We start from the raw sequence: 25,679 nt of genomic DNA on the forward strand, positions 1-25,679 counted from the left end.
TTGGCATCTAGGGTGTTACCAAATGTCAATTTTGACCAAGTTACCTAATGTAACACGTCTTATATTTAGTATATGTAGCGTACGTAACTACGTAACAAACCTATTTGAACCCAAACCACGATCTTTTCCAAAACCTATCCAAGTTGTTGTATAAGCATGAAATGAGCAGAAACGGATGTGCAAAAGTAGAGCGGGAATGACAGCGTGTTGGTGTTTGTATAACTCGTGCCCTGAAGGAATGCGTTGTTCCTTATGTTGACAGAGCAACAATTTGTGGTGCTGTAAAAAAATAGGTTCCACAGCAAACTTCAGATTATGATCATTTTCATCATCAATTAATTTACAAGAGAAACTCAAACCTGTGAATGGTTAGTATTTTCGCTTGACAAATGATTTAAATGTAATAAAGTGTTATTGTAAGTGTAATGTAGTTATTGTTTCATTGCCTGATTACAAATTACTGAGCTGAATCTTATCTGAATATCTAGCTCCACATTCCCCCTTTAAACATCCACTCACATACAGCTCCATGGCAACTTGAAAAACGACGATCGCGTGATGATGGTCAAAAGCTCTGAAACACGGCTACTAAAGGAACTGCTGGGTGACCTGCTATTTCCAAGGTGGAGAATGAACCTCATGACTTCATACCCTTTTACATATGGATTTTACAATGTGGCTTCAATAGAACAATGCTACATCATTAAATAAGTTAGCTGTAAGAGAATAAAGCAGAAATGTGCTGAAGGCGACCATCAACAGGACAAGCGTCTTGGCAAGTGCGTTTCTCTTTGTTGCCTCCAGCAAGAAACGCACCCCAACTTAAAACACTAACCCAGTCCATCACCACAGCCTGTGGATTAGAGTCAAGCCGTCTCTACTGGGAACTAGTTAATACTTGTTTCAGCAGGGTGAATTCGATTGTATACCAATCTCATTGTACAGACAGCTAGCTGGCAGAAAAAGTGTGAGATAACAGAGAAGAACAAAAGGAAGAAAGAGGCAGAAACACTTTGAACTGTGGATGAGCTTCTCTCTTTTTTTTTTAAAGACACACAGAGACAGTTTGCCAGCCAGCCAGAGCCACAAGGGGCTGATTGTGGCCCCTTGCGGCCTGTGGCCAGTCATTGATAGCAATGACAGAATGAAAGAGGTAATCAAAGACGGAAAAGTGGGACAAAAAGGATGCGTCCAGACTGTAGACAGGCAGGAGAGGAGAAAAGGAAAGAGGGTCGCATGATAGGTGGTGATGAAAGGAGACACAGAGAGGGACAGACGGAGAGGAAGAGACACTGGTAATTATACAGATAAATGCATGGGGCCTCTCTGTCTGAGTCAGATCGTCCCCACTGGTTAAAGCTATGGCTGCTCTGTGTGTGTGTGTGTGTGTGTGTGTGTGTGTGTGTGTGTGTGTGTGTGTGTGTGTTAGGGGCCCTGCAGGATGGACTTGGGGCACAGACTGAAATAAAGAAATGTTTTAAGAATTGACTTGTTAATCTGGTGACTTTCTGTGAGCTTGAGCACACAGACAGAGGAAGACAGGTTGAAACACGTTTTTTCCAGCAATACAGAAGAATTTCTCAAACCAAGTTAACAGAGACTACGCTGTTTTCCATCATTGCCATTGTGTGTACTTAAGTCTAGGAAGAGTCTAACACTGCTTCACTAGCTGTGTTTCCATAAAGTTGTTTTGTTATATATAAAGAATTTGAGTCACAGATGTCTCTTTCCCAATGTAAGTCTTTAGAAAACAGTATTTTTGGGCCCCATGGCATCGTGTGACACACCAGAAATTGTAATACCACCATTTGGCCACCATGTCAAATTAGTTTCAAAGCCTGCCGCTCTTCCTGGGGGCCATGTTTGGCCAATGTGAATTGGACCGGTTGATGGGAGGGTGACTAATTTATTTTTGCAACATTTTAAAAGTTCGCCAAAAAATCCGTTTGACAATTGTATGGAAACACGGCTAATGTGGCCTCAGATGCTAGCTACATCTGATGCGATTCTACAAGCTGTTAAAGCTTTACTTGATTCTTGGGAGCAACATAACACTGACATATTATCACCTTATACAATTAATATGGCAAACATGTTACAAATTGTTGATTGCATTTAGCCAATGCAGGCAAAATTACCTCAAATTCGATAATATACCATCAAACGCAAAATCGCTAACTAACTGAGGGCGGGAAAACAAACTGCAAAAATACTTCAGCGGGTTATGGGAAATATCTTCGCTGATAAATGCTCCACTGTGTTCACCAGCTATTTGCTGTCTGCCTAGCAGGAAGTGTACAGTGGGTTTTTAGACCTGAAGACAACTTGATTGCAGGGTAGAAAACCAAAACAACAAGTTAAAAAGGGCTAAAGGACTTCTTGAGCTGAGAGGAAATGCAGCATTAGATGATAATTCTCTGTGGGTTGATGTGAGAAATCTATGTTTAAAGGCACTCCTAGAGATGGATATTATGTGATACAAAATGTTTACTTGTAGAAGTTTCAAGCCAGAAGAAGATTTGCTGAATATATCACGTGTCTGTGACAGAGGGGATCTCAGGTCACGACCATATAAGGTAATGAATGAGCCCAGGAGGAGAACGGACACAAGGAGGGGGAGTTGTTGTTGGAGAACTGTCTGCCCAGACCAATAGGTCACAGGGCAGGAGGAGCAGATCAGGTTTCAGCCAATAACTGAGCTGATCGATGTGTAATACAAGGCATTTCAGAGACTCTTGAGGGACAAAAGGATTGTGGATCTCCGAACATCTTCAGACCTCTTGTTTTCTGGTGGGCAGCTAACTGGACTTCGCTGGTCTGTCGGGTAGAACACATTAGGTCTCTATTCCATGGGATATTTTGTTATTAATAGTGTGATTCGGTTTGTAACTGCATTTGCTTTTGTTAGATATACCTTTAATAGGATAGGGGGGGTTTCTTTTCCTTTGTTTGAGAAATTCTGAACAGAACATTGGCCGTGACCAAGCATCCACTTAAACCTTACGCATAGCAATAGACGCATGCTAACATATTTTGTACTATCTGTGCTTTCTACCTAAATATATTTAATGCTCCAACTAATAGCCATACAGCCATGGCAAAGATGTTGTACATGTTAGGAACGAGCAGAGATGCAGTTATTTAAAGGCAAACATCACCGTGTCAGCTGAGGTCACCTCATGATTTGCTAACGATGCGGTTGAGAAACACGTGTTTTATGTGTACATTTGGCAATGTGATGAAATGTAGTCAAAATTTAGAGTTTCATACCAGCTAGCCCAAATGAACTTGTAGAACTTGCAGAAGAAATTCAGAGTAAAGAGAGAGAGAGAGAGAGACACAGGATTGCCTACTTTGTGCACTGTTGCTTGGCGAAGAGAAAGAAGAGAGATGGCAATCAAACGAATGATTTTGGTGACGGAAGATGGGAGTACATTCTATATTTAAGGTGAAGGGGAGAACAGTCGCTTTGGGCCTTTCACAGTGTCGTTCGTGGAAAATAGAAAAGAGATAAGTTCATGTGACGGGCACAGGCACTCAACATCAACCTTAAGCAAAAACCCATTCTGTGTGTGCAGGCGACCTTAGATAAGTAGTTTAATTTGATGATTTAGTCAACCCAGAAACTGAACAAATGCTCTGAACATTTATGTAAGCATTAACTAAAAAACAAGTCACACTGATACATATATAATTTACTGCAAAAACCTCTCCAGCCCTGACAATGGGCCTCATGCAAGAACCACATTTGCAAGAGATTATATTCCATTTATGAGAACTTGAGGCATTAACCAATTTTCTCTTGCTTAGACATTCATGAGTGAAGCCATTAGGGAAGTGCCTTGAAATTGCTATGGCTAGCAGGCGGCGACTCCCTTGGTTGGAAAAGAAGTCAGGTTGTATAGAAGTCTATGAGAAAATCACTCTACTTCTCTCTTGATTTACCTCAGTAAACATTGTAAACATGAGTTTATGGTCTCAATCTCAAGTTTCAAGTCTACTTCAACACAGCAAGATGTTCATTTAGTACATTATGGTCCAGTTAGAGTCAAATAGACCATAAAGCAGAATATGCTTTAGGGCGGGGCTATCTTGACAGCATGCTACGACTGCGTTGTCCGGTCTGGACATCTTAGAACTTTAACAATTTCACATTGTGTTTTCGGTTTATGAAAGTTAATTGTAACACTTTTGGTCGTCTAGAAATGTCTTATTGAAAACATTACAGAAATATATTACAATAAGAAAGGAATAGCTGAAACTGTGACATGTAATACTCGGTTCAGCGTATCAGAGTGATGTGCACGGCTCGCCAATTTAGTGAGAAGCTCATTTTTATTGCCATATTTTTTACACGAGTATTTAAGGAATCAGTTCCGCTGATTCCTGACAGCAGGACCTCAGCCGTGTGAAATTCTTACTTTTACCCTTTGGTTGACATTTTTTGTGACGGAAACTTGGCCACAAACAGAGACGAACAGGTACCCTGGAGAAGTTCAGCATTGATTATGCTAATGGCCAAGTCTCACGAATGCGCACCTGCTCATTAATCATCAGGTATCAATCATCAAGCCGGTGGATCCGACGTGAAACAAGGGAGGTTAAATCTTCTCAAGAACCCAGTAGTTTTCTTGCCAAAACCTAACTAAGTTGTTTCCTGTGAAGACGGGAGTTTATTTTGAAAAATCTGTATGTATGTAACCTGCAGAAATTGGCACGTGTTGTGCCAATTTATGTTATCTAATGATATGGTTGATATCACGCTACATGGTGGTGCTTGGTCGTCCCAGATCCACTGGGTTCAGAGGAACCAAAACCGGACCAGGACCAGAGTCGAACAAGGTCGAAATGATACCGTTGGGCGGAGTCTTGTTTTATTGCCGTGGGTCTCAGGGTTTGCGTCTCAGTATCAGCAAAATATCGTAATTAATCTGAAGCCTATTGTAAAAAGTGTATGCTGTTTACCATGATTGCTGTGTTGAATGTGATTCACAGATATGAACATTGTTAAGAGAATCAAATGTCTTCGATCCATCTGTTGCCCAGGTTTTTGGAATGTTTTTTATTGTTGGTGCAAATTATTTTTTATTGATTTGTTTTTCAAGCACATGAACATGAGCATGAGCATGACTCTTTCTGACTTTGCATTCATCATTAGGACAGCGCATCATGCTGCTACTGGCGATCTCTCTTTGTTTGTGTCTGTCGGGGTCGACCTCATTTTGGTTTGGGTCTAATTATTCTCGTGTCTATTCAGGTCGGGTCGGTCTTGCTTGGGTCTCTACTTTTTAAAAATGAATTTATGCTCGTTAGCTTTGAACCGGACAATTATTGGCCAACTAGCACCTCGACTATACCCCATGATATTATTTATGATATTCTCTTCTCTTTTCCCAGTTTCTTCTCTCTGTTACTCTCTGTTCTCATTTCATTTATATTCTGACTGCTCTCTTCTTCTACCCATGTGTAATGTGAAGGGGGCGACCGTGGCTCCCTGGGTTAAGCGGGTAGTCTGGGAACTGGAAGGTCAACGGTTCGATCCCCGACTGGGATGTGTCACGTGTCGAAGTGTACCTGAGCAATACACTGAACCCCCGGCTCCCTGGGCGCCGATCAATGGCAGCCCACTGCTCCCTATATACAGGGCTGGGTCAAATGCAGTAGTCAAATTTTGTGTATGTGTAAAATGTATATGACATTAAAAATGGTTTCTTCTTCATCCTTTCCTTTCTGCCTTCCCCTCTCTGATTGCTATTTCCCCTTTCTCTCAATCGTCCCCTTTCACTCTCTCTATCTTGTCCTCTCCTTCCCCCTCCTTTCTTGTTTCTCTTCTCCTTCTTTCCACCCTGTTTATCCTCCATCTTGACTCTCAATACAAATATTCCTCTCTGTCTTTCTCCCGCCTTTCCTCCATCTCTCCTTACCCCTTTCCTCTTCCTTCCTGTCATATTTTTCTCTGTGCCTCCTGGTCTCCCTTCTCTCTCTCCACCCTCCTCCAGCTCTCTCTCTCTCTCCCCATCTATCTGACTGCAGTTGTGGGAACATATTATTTTATGATCACACTGAGAGGCCCCTGAAAGTGTTTTCCCACATTCGCCCTCTCCCCCATCTCACCCCCCCTAAAGGCATTTGATCAAAGACTACCAGTCCAATCCAATAAGATGGCATTGAAGGGGGGGGGGGGGGGGGGGGCATTGGCATCCCTCCTTGTGCAGCCACACTTTCTTAGAGTCCGGGAGAAAACAGGGGAAGACTGGATGATTCAAGGGGAGATGACAGAATTGCACAAAAATGAGAGGAAAAAGATTGCGAACCAAATTGAGGGAGAGAGAGAACGTCACATCTTCCATTTGAATTAACTGAGAGATCGGAGCGCGACCGGCTGTGCCGCCTAGTTGCTGAGCCCACTGAAATGGGGATGATCCACAGGCTTTGTTCTGTGCAGCTGTATACAAGCTCTCTGGGATGCAAGCTGCTCTCTTCTCAGCTCAAAGGCCTGTCGCTTCACCCGGCCGCAGTTACACACAGCGACCACAGGAGAGCAATGGTGTCAAATCCACGAGCACCAGAGACCGGCAGAGCCGAGGGCCTACAGCCTGCTCAAGCCACTGCCAGTCGAAAAAACAAAAATAGAGACAAAGTAAATCTAAATATAGAGCATGTACGCTCATTCAGCGGACGGCTACTAATTCGTTTTTTGAAAAGTAATTAGACTCAAATGCCAGACAGGAAAAACCGGCATGTGCACCCTGATTCTTCAACTGCTGCCCGAGTGCCCTGAAGCAAAGCACAGCACACGCTGTGCTTTGGCCGTGGCTGGCCGTGGTTGTGAATGGATCTCATCTCTGTTCTGTTTATTACACATAACGGACCATTTTCCACTGCTGGCATTTGGACTTGTCACATCAGCAGGACTCGCACAGGTGTAAGTAATCACGTGAATTAGGTCTCCGCTCAATGTGAGTGTCCATTAAGCCAGCGAGCCAGAAGGACCCTGGAAATGGCACACCAGGAGGTAATGCAGCCACGATTAAAGGTATTGATTACATCCGTGACTTTTCTGCTGAGACTCAAGATGTTTGCTGTAGAAAAACTATTCCTTCCTTCCAACAATTTATTTTAATGAAGAATCTAAACTGCTATATCGTAGTAATGTGTACTAATAGGGTTTGTCTGACAGCAAGGGAAGGCAGTGAAAACATCCCTTGTATAGCATATACTTTTTGCTGCGGCCCTGTTCACAGAAGTACATTGCTTTTTTTCCCCAATTAGTGAGCGGCAGAGGTGTTGGTTCTTGTCATTATGCTAAGCTAGGCTAACTACTTCCTCAGTCCAGCTCCACACACAGACAGATTGGATGTCCATATCAATCTTCTCTTATTATTCCCGGGTAGAGGGAAGGAAAGGTCAAGGTAAGTCCAAAAGAAAAAAGAACCACATAACCGTAAAGTGATGCCTCTTCAAAGTAAATGTCAGGAATCAAATCCAATATTCAAATTTGTGTTTGTCTCTTCTCAAGAGTTAAATGCAGAGCAACAACACAGTAATGTGAAGGAGGCAAATTTCTTTCAGTTTAATTATCTGTTAAATCTGTTTTCTTCTTGTCCTTCTGTATCTATTACATTGTAATGATCTTTCATGATTCAGCATTGTTTTAAGTGTTTGTTGCTCCATAATAGTGTTCATGTTGTGCCAACAAAGCAGGGAAATGGCTTATTGCTCCCTTCTTATTTTTCTTCTTCCGAGCAGTGAAATTGCTGATGAGTGCATTTGTTGCCTGCCCTACGGTCTCTATCTTTGGCACTTGGTCCAAATTGTAAATCAATGGGGAAACCAAGGCAGGCATGATCCATCGCCTGTTGGAGGTGATGGAGGTAAGGGAAATACTATTTATGATGTGAGCATGGTGTGATGAAAACACACACTCGCATACACAACACATTATCACTTAAAATCTTTGACAACAGTCGACTAATAACGTTCAAACAATCCGACGCATTTATACGCGCTGCGTCTTTTCACAGTAAAAGCTCACCTCTCGTGATTTCCTTCCATTCATATCACACAGCGTCCCTGTAATGCCATGTGTTAAAACAGGGATTTATGAGCATTTCCACTGGGAATACTTCCAATAATGGTCACCCCCCAGCAGGGGAACTGTGGAATTAGCTGGGACTCTTGCCCACTAAACCAATGATTTTCTTGAAGGAGCTGAAGGAGCTTTTTCAGATGACTGATGAGGTTATTTTGTGTTTGGTTTTTTTTGGACGGCGTGCCATTATTTTCTATCAAACATTTTTGGTCTTTTTTTTTCCAGGGAGTTTAGCATTTAGCTATCCACACTCTTTCAAAAAGGGAATATTAATGTGTAAAATGCATGTGCTTTTAATGCCGTGGCATGCTTTCTCCTCACATTCATACCTCACATGAAAAAGATCTCCATAAATGATATGCTGTAAAATGGACATTGGTTTTCTTAGGTTACATGATTATGGTCTTTAGAAAATAGGTTGTGTAGCCTCCCTTTGATGAACGTCCAATGTTCTCTTTGAAAGGAATAATAATCACGTGAGAAAACAAATGCAGGCTGCAGTAATGATGCACGTGGCTTCGAAAATATCACAGCTGCAGGTGTGCGGGTCAAAAAGTGACAAAGCAGCATTCCGAGTGTATTAAGTAAGTTATTAGTAACTTACAAACATTGCGTGCAGTAGCCCACCTTCCACCGCGCTGGTGCTTCTGTCAGTTGTTGACTCTGATCTGCTAGCTTTTTCTCTTTTTAATGGATTCATAAAGAAATCAGAAATTAGCTTTTGCTTTGTCGTGTTCTTGTGAAGTCTGTTGGCAACAAATGCGTGGTTACGTGGAATCAAAATATCATTAGAATATCAACATAACGATGAAGTGAAACTCTATTATTTGCTTATTTTATTGTTATTCATAGCTGTGAATGTGTAAGTCCTCTAGCAATATGCCTGGTGTGTCTCCAGCACCCTCCCCACCAGTACTTCCCACGGCCTCGCTCATATTGGATCTCTCAGCCTGAGGATTTTCACCTTGTCATTTCTTAAAGCTCATGTTGGAGCCTGAGGTTTACAGGTGATGAACTCAAATATCTTTGGTTAGAATATGTTCACTATGAAAATGAAGGCCAAGGACCATGCCGCAAAAAATAAATACAAAAAAACCCCCATATCAATGTGTTTGACCTTCTTCTAATGCCCTTATTTCCCTCACTTATAGTTCTCACGTTGTTTGATTGCTCTGAACATTTTTGAATTCCTTTATAAAGTGTTTGCAGATTTTGTTTTGGAAAATGATTCATAAGAGTGTTATAAGAATTCCTGCAAATACATGGTTGAATTTTATTTTTCTTCAGGAGAAGTGGAAATTATTTGCTACATTATGTAATATCATGCTGATGAGGCCCACACTATAAAAGGTAATGTAAGATGAAAGGGAAATATTGCCACTTGAAGAGCAACCAAATACTGTATTTTTCTACAGGCTACAGTAGTTGACAAAACACTCAATGTCCACTTCCTGTACTCGCTTGTTGTGGAGCTTTTCACCATAGCACACACTCCCCATCAGCATAGAACTGGAGCTCCAGTACAAGCAAGTATGTTTAACTTTAGTTGTTTTGTCAGCTGCAGTTTCCAAGATCAAGAATGAACTGTGAAGCTCAACTAGGCGACAGTAAATGAAACTGAATATGAAGTTGATGTAACCTTGTTGTATACATGTATTATTCATTTGGTCTGATCAAGACTCACTGGCCTTCACAGCAGTTTGTCCGCGAGCAGCTAACAGTGTCGTGAGTCACTTTGTAATTTCCATAGTATGGGCAATAATACTGTCTTAGAAATGATGCAAGCACTGAAAACATCTCCATATCTTTATACACAAGAGTTAGGGCAAACGGTTAGGACACGCTGACAACAAACAAACATACTGCAGGCTCCATGTGGTGCACTCTGTGCTTATGAACTAATTAAGAACACAACGGCCATGCAGTCTAACCCTAGTTAGAAGAAAACAAAGCAACTGTAATTGGTAAGTAAATAGACGTCGTTATGATAAAAAAACAACCTTGCTACAATATTTCTGTTAATATGAAACTGTTAAATATTGGTATCTACTTGGCCCAGAGGGTAAATGAGCAGCAGCCATAGACCGAACAAGAAGTGGGCGTAGTCGTCGTGAAGTCACCCATTGTCTTGTGGACTGCGCTGAAACCTGGAGTTCGACATTTTGGCCGTCGCCAACTTGGTTTTTTGCAACCAGTGAACGAAAGTGACCCTATAAGGTTCTTGTAGCGACCTGTCAATCACAAGGTAGCTATGCCTTAAATCATCCCCTGCTTTATGGTCCATTTTACTCTGAATGAACCATCATTTACGAAATGAACATCATGCTGTACTGAAGAAGAATTGAAACTAGAGATTGAGACCATAAACTCATGTTTACAATGTTTACAGAAATAACAAATCAAGTGAGAAGCATACCATCTGACATCTTTTTGCAACCAGAGGAGTCGCCTCCTGCTGGCCAAACCTAGCCGGCCTGCTGGCTCATATCTGTATCTGTGTCATATTGGAAACTGTGGCATTTTGATTGTGCTAATCAAATCTATTCCCCCCTGCAGTGAAATCCAGTTCAATCATTATCTTACATTTCTCTTTGTCTCTAAGCTGTCTTATCCCTGCTCTCTGAGGATGGAAAGACCTCGTCTCTGTTCTGTGTGTTTGACTGCACTCCGATATCTTTGTGTTTGTGTGTATGCATTCGTGTGAACTTGCATTTGAGCATCTCTTTGTGCTTTTTGTCTGTGCACGGGTCTTATGGGTGTGTGTCTGTGTTATCTTCACCGCCCCCACGAACCAGATAAGTCCCACTCAGTTAAAGCTATGAATTAAACATGTGTTTCTCTTGTTTATCTCTATGTGCATGTGTGTGTGCATGTATCTTATAAACTCATAGTGCTTCACAGTATTTTAAGTCCTTCACAGTTGACACATGCATTCCCCTGGCTTTTAAAAGTGGACTGTGTCACTGAACACACTTCTTCATTCTGTGTGGTGTGTATGGACTTGTGTGTGCGTTTCATCGAGCCAGTCAGTCATTCAGCAAGTCACTTTTTTGTTTGGGATGCTGACACCACACAGTGTACCGGTAAGTGTTTGGGGCTTTTTGTAAATTTCATCCCCTTTCAAATGAGAAGCTTACATGGATACAATGTCTGTTTGGAATCAGTCGTACCGTGCTCTTCTTCTTTGTTCAGAATGTTGTCCTCTGTATTTGCTCAGTTCTTCAATACGTGCTCCTTTCTGACTGTCGAAAAATGCAGCAAAATAAATTGTAAGACCCTGCACACCTGTATGACAGCTTCTCAGGAGAATGAAATCGAATAGAGAAGTGGCACAATACTGCTTTTTTTCCGAGGGGACTCCCTTCATTGACCTCTGACCTTCAGCAAAAGCTGGGCTGGTTTGCACGAAGTGTGAAGCTGCTGGGATGAGTGTGAAATCAGATTGATGGGGTGCCTCGTCCAGTTTCTGTAGTTATGAGTATGAGCGTTGTGCAAAAATACAGGGGGTCTCGGAGGGTCCGAGACGGGAGACGAGACCCCCTAATTTTCACTGGGTATTTTGCACTCCGGGTATGCCGTCGACAGCGTTTGACCTGGACCTGGACAAGTGTGAATGCATGGGTGAGTAATAAATGGCACTTTTACGCAATAACCCGAACAACCAATTAAAAAAACTTTGTCAAACCAAAGAGAACATGCTTGAAAAGTCTAATCTACACATCTTGTGGTAAACGGAATGCAATAAAAACATGCAATGAGGAGGAAATATGGACAAGGCAAATAAAAAAAAGAAAGAAACGTGAAAAGAAAGTAGAGGGGAGGATGTTGGCCAGCACTGAGTCTTGGTCACATATCATGGTAATATACAAACTATCGGGACTGAACAGTTTTGTGGATTCTAATCCTCGTGGGACAAGATTCTGAACCTGCATGCTGGTCGCGGGCAGACATGCCGGTTTATAAAATGACCACCCGTGTGTTTGTGTATGCAGACGTGTACACCGCCTGCAGATGTCATGCTGTGTAGTGGAACGACGGAATCGGAGATGTCCGACTGATACAGATCTGCCCTGCAGGCACCGCCCGCCCCGCCTGGCCCCGTCCCCACCGAGCCGTTTGCAGCTTATCACACATAATGTGCTGGTTGTGCTGCGAAGCATTCTATTTGCTTTCTGTCAAGTCTGCCGTGCAAGATGGCAGAAAATGTGAAATACAGTGCACAGCCTGTCTTCGCACACTGTGTTCATGTTAATCAAACAAATGAATGATATCGTTAAGATTAAACATTATACCTGCCCTGCAGAAATGCTCTGGCGCAGAACTGTATCAGCTCCAGGGCTGCTGCATTTTTTATTTACTGTTCTCACACTGGAGCTCCTTCAAAGATGTTTAATTGTCACAGTTTCGTCATAAACACAATCTGCCAATTTGTTTCTATCCTCTCCGTCCTTGCCTGTGTGTGTGTGTGTGTGTGTGTGGGTTTGTGAGAATCAGAACTGCTGCTGTTGTCCCCCGGGGATGGACACAGCAGATGGATGAGCAGAACACACACAGATACACAAGCAAATGACTGCCCCTGTGGCACCGTTGAGTGCCTAAATACCAATGTTGCTTCGCCTCCTGGTGCCACTCTGCAAGGTCAGTGGATAACACCTTATTACTCCCTCCCTCTCTCTCTCTCTCTCTCTCTCTCTCTCTCTCTCTCTCTCTCTCTCTCTCTCTCTCTCTCTCTCTCTCTCTCTCTCTCTCTCCAGATGGCGTGCCTCGAAAGAGTCGGGTGGCAAACCGAACCATTCCTCCACGTGGTTACCATGGGGACCTACCACCACAAACACACACACACACACACACGCGCACACACACACACACACACACACACACACACACACACACACACACACACACACACACACACACTGGCTTAGTAAGGTCTATGCTAGAGGCAAATCTCCATGAATGCTAAATGTGAGGACAACTGTCTCTCAGCAATGGCAACTAAGGAACAGCAGGTCACGGTGTGCACTGTTATTTTACATATTAGTGAATATGTAACAGGGACAGAGCAACATTGACAGCAGCATTGTCCGACGTACTGTGCAGGTGTATAAAGCCGAAGCTAATTCCCAGCACCTGTCCCTTGATGGCCATTGATAGTTCCGGTAATTTGGCAAAGCACGTCGGTCGAAACAGCACGGTGCACAGATGCTGAGCTCTTGACGTCGCTGTGCTATTGAATGATACTAGTGCATGGTCCGTTCAGAACACGGCCGTTCTGAATGTTTGAATGCAGGACTTTTATCGTGCTGTATTATTAGTTTTACTAATAAGTAAATAGTTCTACTTAAAAAAGAGTTTTGAGGACTGTTAAGTTTTGAGGATCACACGCCTGCATCGTTTTCATTAAGCATTCCGAATCCAGCTGTGGAATGGCAGACTCCGCCAGCACCAATAAAAACTATTATATGGAGAGATAATTACTGAATGTAATTATATTGCCAACAAACTGTATCAAAAATGGAGGTCCTAAAGTGTCTTTAATCAATGTTTTTTACAATAGAAATGTATCAAATAATGAAATAACATGAAACGTGACAACGTGAAAGGGGTCGTTCATAGTGACACACCTACAGAGAATTATCACCTGAATCTTGTTTCTGCTGCCCCAAAGTGGCCAAATAAATCATCAAGCAGGTTTAAGGACTACAACTTTCATAATCATAACGCTAATATCATGCAGAAATGTATTCATCTGCTTGTTCTACTGCAGGTGTGAAGTAATTGGCTCCCGTAGTTTTCATTTCTTCGTGCAGAGACAAACTGCTGCACTAATGAATACAATCCATCATTTTCATTATCAAAACGTCGTCAACGATCCTATTGCAGCTAATTATCATGTTTAATGGCATTATTTGTCCCACGCTGCACACTGGTATGTGGTGGTGACAGATGAGGTGAGAGAGCACTCAGGCCAGAGTGTGTGTGTGTGTGTGTGTGCACGTGTGGAGGGGGGGGGTGATGTCAGCTGGACACACAGTGATCTGTTACCAGCTCAGGTACAGTGGAACCTCTTCGGTTCCATTGTTTGGTGTTGTGAAGTGATGTTGGTGAATATGATGGATTATATCAGTGAAGGCAGCAGTGTCTCTTCAAGCTGCTTTTTAAATTGGTTTTGATATACAATGGAAGTCTAAGGCTTCCAGCAGGCAATGATAGGACAGATGGAAGCTTGGTGGACAATCTCAGTCAGTTTAGGCTTTTCTTGGGAATTAATAAGTGAACATTACAGTAGATATCACTCAGCATCATCTCATACCTTGATGTAAACTCAATCATTACCCTAATTCTCCAAAACCCGAGCACTTCAAACCTTAAATGTGCTATATTCAAAATTCACAGCATCAGTAAAACAGCAAACAATATTTGCAATGTAGATATATAATGGATTAATGCCTACCTGAGTTAAACTTGCATTCCCTCTAATGTCCAGCAGGGGGCGACTCCACTGGTTGTATAGAAGTCTATGAGAAAATGACTTGACTTCTCTCTTGATTTATTCCCTCAGTAAACATTGTAAACATGAGTTTATGGTCTCAATCTCTAGTTTCAAGTCTTCTTCAATACAGCATGATGTTCATTTAGTAAATGATGGTTCATTTAGAGTCAAACAGAGCATAAAGTGGAGTATGCTTTAGGAGGTGGCTACCTTGTGATTGACGGGCCGCTACCACGGCGTTTGGAGTTGTCCTTGTTTTCGTCTTTGAACTTTTATCCTATTGACAGTGTGTCTTTTAATTGTAACCTTTATAGTCACCTAAAAAAAGTCTTATTCAGCATTCAGTTGTACTGAGGTGCACTTTCTTGTGTCACTCTAGTTGCAAAAAACCAAGATGGCGACAGCCAAAAACCAAGGTGGCGACGGACAAAATGCCGAACCCGAGGCTTCAAAACTCCAGTCCCCGAACCAATGGGTGACGTCACTGTGACTACGTCCACTTGCTATTTACAGTCTATGGTTGTGAGCTTAGCTTCTCTGTGCTATGTTCATGTAGCCGTCGAGCCGCGCGTGCATGTTAGCGCCTGTGAGTCCCAGTGCACTTCACTCTGCACTGCGCTCATATGACGGTTATAGCGAACAGCGCCGTCCTGAATTGTAGCGCCGGCCCTCCGTTTCCCCTCCAGATTAACACGTTTAGCTCTCCCGGCACTGTTCTTTGCACTGCTTGTTCTATTAGCACAGCTAATTCAATGAAAATTAATGAAATGAACAAGGCCAGTTAAAGTGGACCTTAGAGTTGAGATAATTTGATCACACAACAAGAAGTTAACAACCTCACACTCACACATAACTGGTGCAAAGAAGCAAACAGTGGAAGTTATTATGGCTCAGGGTGTGTGTGCATGCATGCATGTCTCCAATCAGTGTTTCCCTCTCAATCTTTCAACCGACTAAAGAGATATTGATGAGGCACAGAGGGATTTGTGTGTCCTTGGTTTGTAAACCTCCAGATTATTTAGTCGAGACCACACTGCCACATTCTCAGTGCCTGCAAACACACGCCCATGCGTTCACACACATCCCTAAACATACACCGGAGTTTTTGATATTAGGACTGACAGTGACACGTACATATGAACTTCACATGTGTGTGGACAGCTTGTTTACCTCTGTAATCTGTATTTTGACTTGTGATGGGTTTTGTAAACTTGTCAGTAAGCCTATTTTCCTTCCCCACCTGAGACGTAGGTGGGTAAGAAGTTACCAGACTCAGGGAGTAAATGACAGTTTGTTGGCACAGTGCATCCCTAAATCTCATTTCTTCAACTCCCCTCACAGACACGGGAAGAAGGTTTCTGTCAAAATCCAACAGAAATGTAATAAAGGTTATATTTTGGCTCAATCCTCTCTGTAAAAATTCCCCCACACAGATGCACTGGGGCTTCAAGACATGTACTTTGATTCAATTAAGAGCAAAGTACAATAACACAATCAGAGCAGATTTCATCTGTCCGGGGTCTTTGCGCTGCGCAGTGAGGAGCGAGCTGCCTGCTGGGGCCCTGCACCGTCTCCTTTGTCACCACCTAGGTCTCTGTCTAATGAATAATGTGTGTAATCAGGGACAGACGGAGGGAGGGAGGGAGACAGAGAATTAATAACTTGTGTACTTAGGGATTGACAGAAAGGATGAAGGAAGGTGCAGAAAGAAAGAGAGAATGTCCTCCCCCCTTTTCTTCTTAGACGTGTCTGACGTCGGTCACCATGGTCACACAAGTGGAGGAAATGTGTGCGAGTTCACCACACACCAGTCAATTATCATTTCAGCTCTTTTCTTGGATCAACAGCACATTTGCACACATTTTACTGTTAATATTCAATTAAATTCATTTTTGTATAGCCCAAAAAGAAACTCCCCCAAAAAACTCCTTTAACGGGGAGAAAAGAGGGGGAGACCTGAGGGAGAGCAACAGAGGAGGGATCCCTCTCATGGACAGAAGTGTGATAGAAGTCATGTCACGCAGATTCTGTGAATTCAGCTCAAAACCCACCTTTTTAGGCTGGCATTTGAGTAAAAAACCCATGTCCTAGACCTGCTCTTAAAATATGTTTTAATTTTTAATTTATTAATTTTTTCTCTGTGTATGTAATTTATTGACCCTATGGTCACATTGTGTTATTTCTGCTTTTAAATTTCTGCTCTGTTAAAGCACTTTGTGATTTTTTGTCTGTGAAAAGCGCTCTATAAATACATTTTATTATTATATTATTATTATTATGTCTACAGAATGAACAGCATAACGTGACAATCATAAAGAGGGTGATCCAGTTAGTTTGATCAGGTAATAAATACTTTTTGTAATATGTGCAACCTGACTATATATATATCTATACATATATATATATATCTATACATATATATATATATCTATACATATATATATATATACATATATATATATATACATATATATATATAAATATATATATATTTATAGTCAGGATTGTATCCATTTTATTCACATGGACAGATATGGAATATGAAAAACAATTCAGGCAAAATGAAAGAAAAGAGTAAAAACCTAGCAGACAGAGAACTCTGTCCTTGGGTTTGTAGGTTGATCATTTATTTCATTAAGACACTCTTGGGCTGAAAGGAATCAAAGGAAATTTTGAATTTTACAGCTCATATTTACAGCTCAAAGAAAGGGGAGGATGCCTCGCTGCTTCAGGACATGACTGGATACTCAACCTTGCATTTCTAATGGACATCACTGAGCCATTTGAACTGAGAGCTGCAAGGCAAAGGTAAGACTGTCTCTGACATGATAAGTGCTGTAAATGCATTTAAGGATAAAAGGAAAAAATGTTCTGTGCTTTTACGAAGAAAGAAACGGCTGCTCTAACCCTCTGTGCCGTCAGTGCCGAATGACATTGCCTCCTCTTGCACAGGGCTGCAGAAACGTACGATCAACTAGACTTGAGCAAGAAGTCGATTCGGTTCCGTGACTTCTGTGACTGATTGCTCTCAACTATTTAGTTGGCTTCTCTGCTTGCTGTTTGGGGTACAATGAACATTGACAGTTGACTACTTGGCTTAGAGTGTTTTCGGAACAACTATTTAGTTGGCTTCTCTGATTGCTGTTTGGGGTACAATGAACATTGACAGTTGACTACTTGGCTTAGAGTGTTTTTGGAACAACTGGGCGGAGCAGGAGAAACTCTCTAGGTTCCAGTCTCTATGGAGGCGTGGGTTCAAATCCCACCACTGCCATTAACAATGAAAGCTGCCTGGTAAAGCCAGAGATGTGATGGTCTGACCTCATACTGACTTGCATGCATCACTAAGTGTAGTGAACTTGTGTGACGCAAAAGGATAAGTAGTGACTCCATGCTGGCTCTACCCTTTCCATCTTACTCAAATTGTCGTGTTTTTAGATAACTAATCAATCATTGCCCAAAGTGTGAAACTTGAAACAGGTATTCGCAGTGCAATGGAAAACCTTGCTGAAGGTCAATGTCTTGTTCATTTCAGTTTGCAAACACTTGTCCAAGTGAGGTCAACTGCTAAATGCTGAGTCTGTGACTGATTGCTCTCAACTGTTTAGTTGGCTTCTCTGATTGCTGTTTGGGGTACAATGAACATTGACAGTTGACTACTTGGATTAGAGTGTTTTCAGAACAACTGGGCGGAGCAGGAGAAACTCTCTTAAAACAAGGTAGTGTGGCCGAGTGGTCGAAGGCGCTGGATTTAGGCTCCAGTCTCTATGGAGGCGTGGGTTCAAATCCTGCCATTCTTTCTGGACTTTACTTAAAGATTATTGGAAGAAATGCATACACATACCCATTGTTGTGTTTGTGCATCTTCACTTAAGTTAATGTGTGTGCCATTTCCCCAAGAAGCTGATGCAAATGTTGCATTTACAGGTAGTGTGGCCGAGTGGTCTAAGGCGCTGGATTAAGGCTCCAGTCTCTCAGGAGGCGTGGGTTCAAATCCCACCACTGCCATTAACAATGAAAGCTACCTGGTAAAGCCAGAGATGTGATGGTCTGACCTCATACTGACTTGCATGCATCACTAAGTGTAGTGACCTCGATTGATGCAAAAGGATGAGTAGTGACTCCATGCTTGCTCTACCCTTTCCATCTTACTCAAATTGTCATGTTTTTAGATAACTAATCAATCATTGCCCAAAGTGTGAAACTTGAAACAGGTATTCGCAGTGCAATGGAAAACCTTGCTGAAGGTCAATGTCTTGTTCATTTCAGTTTGCAAACACTTGTCCAAGTGAGGTCAACTGCTAAATGCTGCATCTGTGACGGATTGCTCTCAACTGTTTAGTTGGCTTCTCTGATTGCTGTTTGGGGTACAATGAACATTGACAGTTGACGACTTGGCTGAGAGTGTTTTCAGAACAACTGGGCGGAGCAGGAGCAAATTCCTATACGCAAGGTAGTGTGGCCGAGTGGTCGAAGGCGCTGGTTTTAAGCTCCAGTCTCTATGGAGGCGTGGGTTCAAATCCTGCCATTCTTTCTGGACTTTACTTTAAGATTATTGGAAGAAATGCATACACATACCCATTGTTGTGTTTGTGCATCTTCACTTAAGTTAATGTGTGTGCCATTTCCCCAAGAAGCTGATGCAAATGTTGCATTTACAGGTAGTGTGGCCGAGTGGTCTAAGGCGCTGGATTAAGGCTCCAGTCTCTCAGGAGGCGTGGGTTCAAATCCCACCACTGCCATTAATTCTGGACTTTACTTAAAGATTATTGGAAGAAATGCATACACATTCCCATTGTTGTGTTTGTGCATCTTCACTTAAGTTAATGTGTGTGCCATTTCCCCAAGAAGCTGATGCAAATGTTGCATTTACAGGTAGTGTGGCCGAGTGGTCTAAGGCGCTGGATTAAGGCTCCAGTCTCTCAGGAGGCGTGGGTTCAAATCCCACCACTGCCATTAACAATGAAAGCTGCCTGGTAAAGCCAGAGATGTGATGGTCTGACCTCATACTGACTTGCATGCATCACCAAGTGTAGTGAACTTGTGTGAAGCAAAAGGATGAGTAGTGACTCCATGCTGGCTCTACCCTTTCCATCTTACTCAAATTGTCGTGTTTTTAGATAACTAATCAATCATTGCCCAAAGTGTGAAACTTGAAACAGGTATTCGCAGTGCAATGGAAAACCTTGCTGAAGGTCAATGTCTTGTTCATTTCAGTTTGCAAACACTTGTCCAAGTGAGGTCAACTGCTAAATGCTGAGTCTGTGACTGATTGCTCTCAACTGTTTAGTTGGCTTCTCTGATTGCTGTTTGGGGTACAATGAACATTGACAGTTGACTACTTGGATTAGAGTGTTTTCAGAACAACTGGGCGGAGCAGGAGAAACTCTCTTAAAACAAGGTAGTGTGGCCGAGTGGTCGAAGGCGCTGGATTTAGGCTCCAGTCTCTATGGAGGCGTCGCTTCAAATCCCACCACTGCCATTCTTTCTGGACTTTACTTAAAGATTATTGGAAGAAATGCATACACATTCCCATTGTTGTGTTTGTGCATCTTCACTTAAGTTAATGTGTGTGCCATTTCCCCAAGAAGCTGATGCAAATGTTGCCTTTACAGGTAGTGTGGCTGAGTGGTCTAAGGTGCTGGATTAAGGCTCCAGTCTCTCAGGAGGCGTGGGTTCAAATCGCACCACTGCCATTAACAATGAAAGCTGCCTGGTAAAGCCAGAGATGTGATGGTTTGACCTCATACTGACTTGCATGCATCACCAAGTGTAGTGAACTTGTGTGACGCAAAAGGATGAGTAGTGACTCCATGCTGGCTCTACCCTTTCCATCTTACTCAAATTGTCGTGTTTTTTGATAACTAATCAATCATTGCCCAAAGTGTGAAACTTGAAACAGGTATTCGCAGTGCAATGGAAAACCTTGCTGAAGGTCAATGTCTTGTTCATTTCAGTTTGCAAACACTTGTCCAAGTGAGGTCAACTGCTAAATGCTGAGTCTGTGACTGATTGCTCTCAACTGTTTAGTTGGCTTCTCTGATTGCTGTTTGGGGTACAATGAACATTGACAGTTGACTACTTGGATTAGAGTGTTTTCAGAACAACTGGGCGGAGCAGGAGAAACTCTCTTAAAACAAGGTAGTGTGGCCGAGTGGTCGAAGGCGCTGGATTTAGGCTCCAGTCTCTATGGAGGCGTGGCTTCAAATCCCACCACTGCCATTCTTTCTGGACTTTACTTAAAGATTATTGGAAGAAATGCATACACATTCCCATTGTTGTGTTTGTGCATCTTCACTTAAGTTAATGTGTGTGCCATTTCCCCAAGAAGCTGATGCAAATGTTGCATTTACAGGTAGTGTGGCCGAGTGGTCTAAGGCGCTGGATTAAGGCTCCAGTCTCTCAGGAGGCGTGGGTTCAAATCGCACCACTGCCATTAACAATGAAAGCTGTCTGGTAAAGCCAGAGATGTGATGGTTTGACCTCATACTGACTTGCATGCATCACCAAGTGTAGTGAACTTGTGTGAAGCAAAAGGATGAGTAGTGACTCCATGCTGGATCTACCCTTTCCATCTTACTCAAATTGTCGTGTTTTTAGATAACTAATCAATTATTAGTGAATTAGTGAATTAGTGAAACTTGAAACAGGTATTCGCAGTACAATGGAAAACCTTGCTGAAGGTCAATGTCTTGTTCATTTCAGTTTGCAAACACTTGTCCAAGTGAGGTCAACTGCTAAATGCTGCGTCTGTGACTGATTGCTCTCAACTGTTTAGTTGGCTTCTCTGATTGCTGTTTGGGGTACAATGAACATTGACAGTTGACGACTTGGTTTAGAGTGTTTTCAGAACAACTGGGCGGAGCAGGAGCAAATTCCTAAAAGCATGGTAGTGTGGCCGAGTCGTCGAAGGCGCTGGTTTTAAGCTCCAGTCTCTATGGAGGCGTGGGTTCAAATCCCACCACTGCCATTCTTTCTGGACTTTACTTAAAGATTATTGGAAGAAATGCATACACATTCCCATTGTTGTGTTTGTGCATCTTCACTTAAGTTAACATGTGTGCCATTTCCCCAAGAAGCTGATGCAAATGTTGCATTTACAGGTAGTGTGGCCGAGTGGTCTAAGGCGCTGGATTAAGGCTCCAGTCTCTCAGGAGGCGTGGGTTCAAATCCCACCACTGCCATTAACAATGAAAGCTGCCTGGTAAAGCCAGAGATGTGATGGTCTGACCTCATACTGACTTGCATGCATCACTAAGTGTAGTGAACTTGTGTGACGCAAAAGGATAAGTAGTGACTCCATGCTGGCTCTACCCTTCCCATCTTACTCAAATTGTCGTGTTTTTAGATAACTAATCAATCATTGCCCAAAGTGTGAAACTTGAAACAGGTATTCGCAGTGCAATGGAAAACCTTGCTGAAGGTCAATGTCTTGTTCATTTCAGTTTGCAAACACTTGTCCAAGTGAGGTCAACTGCTAAATGCTGAGGTTGTGACTGATTGCTCTCAACTGTTTAGTTGGCTTCTCTGATTGCTGTTTGGGGTACAATGAACATTGACAGTTGACTACTTGGATTAGAGTGTTTTCAGAACAACTGGGCGGAGCAGGAGAAACTCTCTTAAAACAAGGTAGTGTGGCCGAGTGGTCGAAGGCGCTGGATTTAGGCTCCAGTCTCTATGGAGGCGTGGCTTCAAATCCCACCACTGCCATTCTTTCTGGACTTTACTTAAAGATTATTGGAAGAAATGCATACACATTCCCATTGTTGTGTTTGTGCATCTTCACTTAAGTTAATGTGTGTGCCATTTCCCCAAGAAGCTGATGCAAATGTTGCATTTACAGGTAGTGTGGCTGAGTGGTCTAAGGTGCTGGATTAAGGCTCCAGTCTCTCAGGAGGCGTGGGTTCAAATCGCACCACTGCCATTAACAATGAAAGCTGCCTGGTAAAGCCAGAGATGTGATGGTTTGACCTCATACTGACTTGCATGCATCACCAAGTGTAGTGAACTTGTGTGAAGCAAAAGGATGAGTAGTGACTCCATGCTGGCTCTACCCTTTCCATCTTACTCAAATTGTCGTGTTTTTTGATAACTAATCAATCATTGCCCAAAGTGTGAAACTTGAAACAGGTATTCGCAGTGCAATGGAAAACCTTGCTGAAGGTCAATGTCTTGTTCATTTCAGTTTGCAAACACTTGTCCAAGTGAGGTCAACTGCTAAATGCTGAGTCTGTGACTGATTGCTCTCAACTGTTTAGTTGGCTTCTCTGATTGCTGTTTGGGGTACAATGAACATTGACAGTTGACTACTTGGATTAGAGTGTTTTCAGAACAACTGGGCGGAGCAGGAGAAACTCTCTTAAAACAAGGTAGTGTGGCCGAGTGGTCGAAGGCGCTGGATTTAGGCTCCAGTCTCTATGGAGGCGTGGCTTCAAATCCCACCACTGCCATTCTTTCTGGACTTTACTTAAAGATTATTGGAAGAAATGCATACACATTCCCATTGTTGTGTTTGTGCATCTTCACTTAAGTTAATGTGTGTGCCATTTCCCCAAGAAGCTGATGCAAATGTTGCATTTACAGGTAGTGTGGCCGAGTGGTCTAAGGCGCTGGATTAAGGCTCCAGTCTCTCAGGAGGCGTGGGTTCAAATCGCACCACTGCCATTAACAATGAAAGCTGTCTGGTAAAGCCAGAGATGTGATGGTTTGACCTCATACTGACTTGCATGCATCACCAAGTGTAGTGAACTTGTGTGAAGCAAAAGGATGAGTAGTGACTCCATGCTGGATCTACCCTTTCCATCTTACTCAAATTGTCGTGTTTTTAGATAACTAATCAATTATTAGTGAATTAGTGAATTAGTGAAACTTGAAACAGGTATTCGCAGTACAATGGAAAACCTTGCTGAAGGTCAATGTCTTGTTCATTTCAGTTTGCAAACACTTGTCCAAGTGAGGTCAACTGCTAAATGCTGCGTCTGTGACTGATTGCTCTCAACTGTTTAGTTGGCTTCTCTGATTGCTGTTTGGGGTACAATGAACATTGACAGTTGACGACTTGGTTTAGAGTGTTTTCAGAACAACTGGGCGGAGCAGGAGCAAATTCCTAAAAGCATGGTAGTGTGGCCGAGTCGTCGAAGGCGCTGGTTTTAAGCTCCAGTCTCTATGGAGGCGTGGGTTCAAATCCCACCACTGCCATTCTTTCTGGACTTTACTTAAAGATTATTGGAAGAAATGCATACACATTCCCATTGTTGTGTTTGTGCATCTTCACTTAAGTTAACATGTGTGCCATTTCCCCAAGAAGCTGATGCAAATGTTGCATTTACAGGTAGTGTGGCCGAGTGGTCTAAGGCGCTGGATTAAGGCTCCAGTCTCTCAGGAGGCGTGGGTTCAAATCCCACCACTGCCATTAACAATGAAAGCTGCCTGGTAAAGCCAGAGATGTGATGGTCTGACCTCATACTGACTTGCATGCATCACTAAGTGTAGTGAACTTGTGTGACGCAAAAGGATAAGTAGTGACTCCATGCTGGCTCTACCCTTCCCATCTTACTCAAATTGTCGTGTTTTTAGATAACTAATCAATCATTGCCCAAAGTGTGAAACTTGAAACAGGTATTCGCAGTGCAATGGAAAACCTTGCTGAAGGTCAATGTCTTGTTCATTTCAGTTTGCAAACACTTGTCCAAGTGAGGTCAACTGCTAAATGCTGAGGTTGTGACTGATTGCTCTCAACTGTTTAGTTGGCTTCTCTGATTGCTGTTTGGGGTACAATGAACATTGACAGTTGACTACTTGGATTAGAGTGTTTTCAGAACAACTGGGCGGAGCAGGAGAAACTCTCTTAAAACAAGGTAGTGTGGCCGAGTGGTCGAAGGCGCTGGATTTAGGCTCCAGTCTCTATGGAGGCGTGGCTTCAAATCCCACCACTGCCATTCTTTCTGGACTTTACTTAAAGATTATTGGAAGAAATGCATACACATTCCCATTGTTGTGTTTGTGCATCTTCACTTAAGTTAATGTGTGTGCCATTTCCCCAAGAAGCTGATGCAAATGTTGCATTTACAGGTAGTGTGGCTGAGTGGTCTAAGGTGCTGGATTAAGGCTCCAGTCTCTCAGGAGGCGTGGGTTCAAATCGCACCACTGCCATTAACAATGAAAGCTGCCTGGTAAAGCCAGAGATGTGATGGTTTGACCTCATACTGACTTGCATGCATCACCAAGTGTAGTGAACTTGTGTGAAGCAAAAGGATGAGTAGTGACTCCATGCTGGCTCTACCCTTTCCATCTTACTCAAATTGTCGTGTTTTTTGATAACTAATCAATCATTGCCCAAAGTGTGAAACTTGAAACAGGTATTCGCAGTGCAATGGAAAACCTTGCTGAAGGTCAATGTCTTGTTCATTTCAGTTTGCAAACACTTGTCCAAGTGAGGTCAACTGCTAAATGCTGAGTCTGTGACTGATTGCTCTCAACTGTTTAGTTGGCTTCTCTGATTGCTGTTTGGGGTACAATGAACATTGACAGTTGACTACTTGGATTAGAGTGTTTTCAGAGCAACTGGGCGGAGCAGGAGAAACTCTCTTAAAACAAGGTAGTGTGGCCGAGTGGTCGAAGGCGCTGGATTTAGGCTCCAGTCTCTATGGAGGCGTGGCTTCAAATCCCACCACTGCCATTCTTTCTGGACTTTACTTAAAGATTATTGGAAGAAATGCATACACATTCCCATTGTTGTGTTTGTGCATCTTCACTTAAGTTAATGTGTGTGCCATTTCCCCAAGAAGCTGATGCAAATGTTGCATTTACAGGTAGTGTGGCCGAGTGGTCTAAGGCGCTGGATTAAGGCTCCAGTCTCTCAGGAGGCGTGGGTTCAAATCCCACCACTGCCATTAACAATGAAAGCTGCCTGGTAAAGCCAGAGATGTGATGGTCTGACCTCATACTGACTTGCATGCATCGCATGCTTGCATGCATCACCAAGTGTAGTGAACTTGTGTGAAGCAAAAGGATGAGTAGTGACTCCATGCTGGCTCTACCCTTTCCATCTTACTCAAATTGTCGTGTTTTTAGATAACTAATCAATTATTAGTG

Source organism: Melanostigma gelatinosum, assembly GCF_949748355.1.
Source record: "Melanostigma gelatinosum genome assembly, chromosome: 5".
Lineage (NCBI taxonomy): Eukaryota > Metazoa > Chordata > Actinopteri > Perciformes > Zoarcidae > Melanostigma > Melanostigma gelatinosum.